The sequence below is a fragment of the Notolepis coatsorum genome, assembly GCF_963971535.1.
Source record: "Notolepis coatsorum genome assembly, chromosome: 6".
Classification (NCBI taxonomy): Eukaryota; Metazoa; Chordata; class Actinopteri; order Aulopiformes; family Paralepididae; genus Notolepis; species Notolepis coatsorum.
The window spans coordinates 181,962,422-181,968,421 of NC_140170.1; the positions used below are offsets into that span (position 1 = coordinate 181,962,422).

Consider the following 6,000-nt stretch of genomic DNA (forward strand, 5'->3'; position numbering starts at 1 on the left):
TATGTAGAGGCAAAGAGTTCCACAACTTTGTATAGTATACTAAACTGAGATTGGGAAGTGCGGGAATGGGGTGGTCTAAGAAAACAGGAGCTACGTGTGGAGTAATTATGAAATTGGTAAAGGTGGGCAAACATGTCATGAAAGAAACAATGTTCTGTTTGGCAATATAGCAGATAACAGCAGACGATATGACTTGTTCAAACAGAGATAGTCCTTCCAGCGTGGGCTGGAGTTGATGTTTCAGATACTCGCTTCATCTTGTTTTTTCCCAATCAGTATGAGTGAATGGGTAAAAAAAATTTAGTAACAATTGTAAAGCGCTTTGGATAAAAGCGCTATATAAAAAAGCAGCCATTTACCATTTAAACTAAAGGCACTTGCCTCCTGTGTGAGCGCCCTGGGTTTGTTTCCCAGCAGGGGAACTCAGACATTTTCTGAAAAGTGTAAACATTTTGAAAATGTAATATATATATAAGTATTTGTAAAACGTACACGTTGTATATTTCCATATATTTCCATATCTTAAGCGAGATCAGGCAGCACAGAGGCGCTGCAGAGGCATAGTGATGCATCCCGTGATTGAACGTTAGGTCTTAACCCTTTGTGGACCGTCTGTAGTGTGGTAGTGAAAGGGTTAACCTTCTGTGGTGTGGTTGTGAAAGGGGTTAACCCATTATCGTGTGGCAGTGAAAGGGTTAACATTCTGTATCGTCACAGTGACAGGGTTAACCGTTTGGTAGTGTGGCAGTGAAAGGGTTAACATCTTAGCAGTCTGCCAACAGGGACGATGAGGTCATTCCACGTGTCACCAGGACACAATGTCTCAGGGACCTCATTATTACTGTGGCCCCCTCCCCTCCCAGAGACCTTGGTCTTCATGAGGGCGGGCCCCCCGTCTGACAGCCAATAGGAGAGGTCATTCTGAAGTAGGTCAACGTTAACACTACACACCACAGAGAGGGGGAGGGAGATAGATAGATATATTGATGATCGATTGATGGATACATAGCTATATATGTTATATTATAGATAGATAGGCAGAGAGAGAGAGGGAGAGAGCAAGAGACTGAGAGAGAAATACAAAATCACAAATACATTGCTAAAAGCAATTGGTTTTGATAGTCTATCAGTGAGCTGGACGATGAAACGTTGGCCTGGCTTGCCTCAACGGAGCTGCAGGTCTAAAGACACACGCCAGAAGAAGAAGCTGGATACAATCCTACCTGGAGGGGAGAGAACAGATGGTGGAGGTAAACGGTACCCTATCCCCCCCCCCCTCACAGTGAGCTGTGATGTTCCACAAGGAAGCATACTAGGACCGCTACTGTTCCTAATTTATGCAAATGACATGTCGTCAGCTTGTGACTGCAACTTGTTCCGGTTTGCGGACGACTCAGCCCTGCTGGTCTCTGACAAGAACAAGTTGCAGTTGAAAAAACCCTCAGCTCGGAACTAGGCAAAATCTGCATATGGCTCGCCGATAACAAACTATCATTACACCTGGGTAAAACAGAGTCCATTCTCTTCGGTTCAAATAACAAACTCAGCAAGACCGCCGGCTTCTCAGTTACAGTGGGTGACAATATTTTCACAAGGAAAGATGAAATTACCTACCTGGGTTCCATCCTAGAGGCTAATCTTTCCTGTGACAAAATGGCATCCAATGTAATAAAAAAAGTCAACACCAACGAACTCGATTCTTGTACCGGATCTCCTCTCTGGTAAACAAGAATACCCTGAAGACTCTGGCAGGAGCACTCATTCAAGGGTACTACGACTATGCTTGCACCTCATGGTACCAAAGCACCTCAAAGGCACTAAAAACAAAAATTACAAACATCTCAAAACCAAGTGGTCAGACTACTGCTTGACCTGACCCCTAGAACCCACCTCACCCCTGCCCAATTTGACAACCCTAGGATGGCTTAGAGTAGACGACAGAGTACAGCAACTAGCAATGGGCCTGGTCTACAAGATACACTACACGACTAAGGTACCCATGTACATGTCAAAATACTTCCCAAAGGTCAGTGAATACCACGATCACAACACCAGAGGGAGCTCCACAAAATCATGTAAAACCCAGATTCGGCTCAAACAAGGGACTAAACACGTTTCGCAATTATGCCAGATCAATGTGGAACGCCCTACCCAAAGCTGTAAAGGAATGTGAATCACTACCCACTTTCAAAAACACTCAAAGAACACCTACGGGAGACTGCAATTCGAAACTGGCCCCTGCAAATGTCCTAACCCAACCCCCTCCAATGTACAGTAAAATGACCAAGTATGGCTTTGTCAATATTCCACAGTGTACAGTGTCCCCCACCCACCCCCTACCCCTACCCAACCCAACCAGAGAGAGAGAGAGAGAGAGAGAGAGAGGAGAAGAGAGAGAGAGAGAGAGAGAGAGAGAGAGAGAGAGAGAGAGAGAGAGAGAGAGAGAGAGAGAGAGAGAGAGAAGAGGAGAGAGAGATGTAACAGTCTGCGCTTAATCTGTCTGTCGGTCGGATCCTGAACGTCCTCTGCTGTCAATCATTTTCCAATGACGGAACAGTCCCCCAACAACACAGCGCCAACTGCTGATAATTAACTCGCCTTGACGTCATGTTTCACCGATTAGATCACCGCGTGTTGTCGCGGTGTTTTCGGATGTTCAGAAGGAAGGAGGACACAGGTCCCGGGAAGACCCCCTGTCAGCGCCCCCCTCCCCTCCCCTCCCCTCCCCTCCCCTCCCCTCCCCTCCCCTCCCCTCCACCGCTCCCCTCCCCTCCCCTCCCCTCCTCCTTCCCTCCCCTCCTCCTTCCCTCCCGCCCTTTCGGGAGATCCTCGGGTGTATAAAAACAATGCCATTGCTGGGAGAGAGAGACAAAACTCAAGAACTGTTGTCAAAGCAACAAGACCTCTTCTGACGAGGCCAAACTAAAGGCTCACTGCGCCAAAACAAGAGAAGGTAATTTGATGGAATTGGTGTATTCTTATCCTGTGCTATAGTAAGATTTGAAAGTTTTATTTTGATATAGACTGTGGTTCTAGTACTTTTTTTTATTGGGGTATTAGTAGTAGGCAAAAACGTTTTTTTGGCATTACTTCTTGAGTTGTTTTGATTTGAGTAGAGAAGTAACGCTTTGAGGCATATGCATTGATACAGGTTGTTATTGCAACGTATGCATAATTATGCCTTTGTATCCTACAAAGGCATATACGAATAAATAAATAAATGATATTGAAGTTCAGAAATTGGCATTGGATATACCATCATTCTTATATCCTCATGCACAGCCAGTAAGATGTTGTCACAAGTCTGGTTCTGGCTCAAGAATGATGCAATGTGCTGAGACCAGATAATCCAATATCACTGCACTGCAGACGTTCGACTAGACTATTGGGCTGCAAGTTAAATCAACTTAATTTTCTCCACTCTTAGTCACTATCTAGAGGTTAGGGTTACCCTCAGACATCCCAGTCAAGTATCACTATCTAGAAGCTCAACAGAAATGTCTGCCCTCTCGATGTTATTTGACGTTAGAAATTCAGCCATGAACAGTGACTCTTTCTTAGAATTAAGCCATATCTCACTCACAACACCCCTCCTCCCCATTCTCCCACGCCAGCATGAGTGACAGTGACCAGCTGCAAACAAGCCAGAGATTTTAACAAACACCTGCAACTGTATTTCAAAGACCCATGCTTGTAAATGTATCTAGATTTGGTCTTATTTTCTCCCTTACCAGCTGTGTGTGTGTGTGTTGGTGGTTAAAACCGATCAAAAAGAAACAGAGGTCATGAGTTCATCTGATTTTAACGTTACATCCAAACCCATGAACCTCAGAAACTCATGGAGCTACATTTCTCATAATTTCTCTCTAGAAACAAATGGAGAATCTCTTGTATAATTAATTCTTACTTGAGTCTATCAGGCCGTTAAGGTGCATTATATTTCTTGGAACATGAGATCATGGGAACCTATATTTCCACTACGGTTTTTATGAAAACTGATTATGTGACCCCACTAACGATACAGAACAATACAGAAATGGCTGTATCTCAAAAACGAGTTACAAGAAGCCATACTGGAGGAAAGAGAACTACATATGTAGTGGCCTATATTAATTAAGGCACTACAATATGTGAAATTAACATGTTTTTATTTTGTCCTGTTTTGTCAGTTCTTGCAGCAAATTTAAAAGAACACGCCAACATTTTGGGGAATTATCTTATCGTCTTTCTCCAGAGAGAGACAAGAAGATAGATACCAGTTTCCCTCTCTGTTCGTTCAGTAGAAACGCCAATCTGGCTGCATGTTAGCCTAGCTTAGCACAATGAATGGAAGCGGACATGACCGGTTAGCCTTCAGGAGAGGTGTTAGTTGAACAATGCCTAGGCTAAACCGGTCATGTCCCGCTTCCATTCGTTGTGCTAAGCTAGGCTACCATGCAGCCAGATAGCTTTCTACTGAACACACAGAGAGGAAACTGGTATCTATCTTCTTACTTTTATCTCCTCTCCTCTTTTCTCATATCCTTCCTTCCTCCCCCTCTCCTCATCTCCTCTCCTCTCCCTCCCTCCTTTCTTCTCATCTCCTCCTTTCATATCCTCCTCTCCTCTCCCTTCCTCTCCTAATCTTCCTCATCTCCTCACAACCTCCTCTCCTCCTCTCCTCTCCTAATCTCATCTCCTCTCCCTCCCTCCTTTCCTCTCATCTCATCCTCTCCCTCTCTCCTCACACCTCCTCTCCTCTCATCTCACCTCCTCTCCTTTCCTCTCGGACTCACCCACCACCCCATCTTTCCCCCCCCCTTCTCTCTCTCTCTCTCTCTCTCTCTCTCTCTCTCTCTCTCTCTCTCTCTCTCTCTCTCTCTCTCTCTCTCTCTCTCTCTCTCTCCTCTCTCTCTCTCTCCCTCTCCCTCTCTCTCTCACTCTCTCTCTCTCTCTCTCTCTCTCTCTCTCTCTCTATCTCCGCAGTATCTCCGTCCACCATGCCTCACCAGCTGCAGTCCCAGGACCCGGCCGCCGGGGGCCTCCGCGTGCTGCAGGGCGACCTGAGCGCGCTCAGCCCCGCCGTGAGGGAGTTTGTGGAGAACAGCGTGGCTCCTGTGTCAGCCGGACACCCTGCACATCTGCGACGGCTCGGAGGAGGAGAACAGCACCATCCTGGCCCTGCTGGAGGAGCAGGGCACGATTAAGAAGCTCAGCAAATACCACAACTGGTGAGATCACCTGCCACTATAGCTTCTAATTAGGGATGTCCGATATTATCGGCCTACCGATATTATCGGCCGATATCGTCATTAAAATGTGATATCGGAAAATATCGGTATCGGTTTTCAATTTTTTTTTTCTTTTTTTTTTTTACATTTCTATAACCTTTCATTTACCCAGGCAAGCAAGTAAGAACAAATTCTGATTGTATTTATTGTCAAAAGTATGCATAATGTTGTGTTAATTCCACAACAAGAGAGATGTAATGTTAATTACCTGAAATTATTAAGTTTTTTGGGGGGGGGGGAAACCCTGCATATATCGTATCGGTTGATATCGGTTGATATCGGTATCGGAAAATTAAGAGCTGGACAATATCGGTATATCGGTATCTGTAAAAAAGCCAATGTTGAGCATCCCTACTTCTAATGCTTTTTATTTATTTATAGAATAGAATAGAATTATAGAATAGAATACTTTATTGATCCCGAGGGAAATTCAGCACACTATACAGATCACTCACAATAAACATTTAGGTATAGTAAAAAATCTAAAATACAAATAAGAATAGAAATACAGTCAAGGATATACATTCTAAAATATGTATATATACATTCTAAAATATACAGCCGAAAAATATACACTAATATACAGTCAAATCTACAGTCAAATGTAAAAATGTAGATGTAGTAAAAAAGTTCAGGAAGATAATATGCCATTTTTCTTGCCACGACTGGCTTTTTGTATAACTTAACCCTTGCACTGCCACACTACAGAATGTTAACCCTTTACTATCAC

General features: G+C 44.1%; 1 protein-coding gene and 1 pseudogene across 2 annotated transcripts in view; one reads left to right on the plus strand and one right to left on the minus strand.

Moving 5' to 3' along the window:
- The window catches only part of LOC311231231 (histone H3.2), a gene marked incomplete at its 3' end in the record, with an annotated part of 410,556 nt that overhangs the window by 89,280 nt on the left and 315,276 nt on the right, over positions 1-6,000 (minus strand). The gene's annotated exons all lie outside the window — the stretch shown is intronic.
- LOC311229861 (phosphoenolpyruvate carboxykinase, cytosolic [GTP]-like) overlaps positions 4,980-6,000 on the plus strand; it is a 3,848-nt pseudogene continuing 2,827 nt past the window's right edge. Inside the window, exons 1-2 of the transcript in view lie at positions 4,980-5,210; positions 5,739-5,743. The product of the transcript in view is annotated as a phosphoenolpyruvate carboxykinase, cytosolic [GTP]-like (transcript). The remainder of the gene's footprint in view (positions 5,211-5,738; positions 5,744-6,000) is intronic.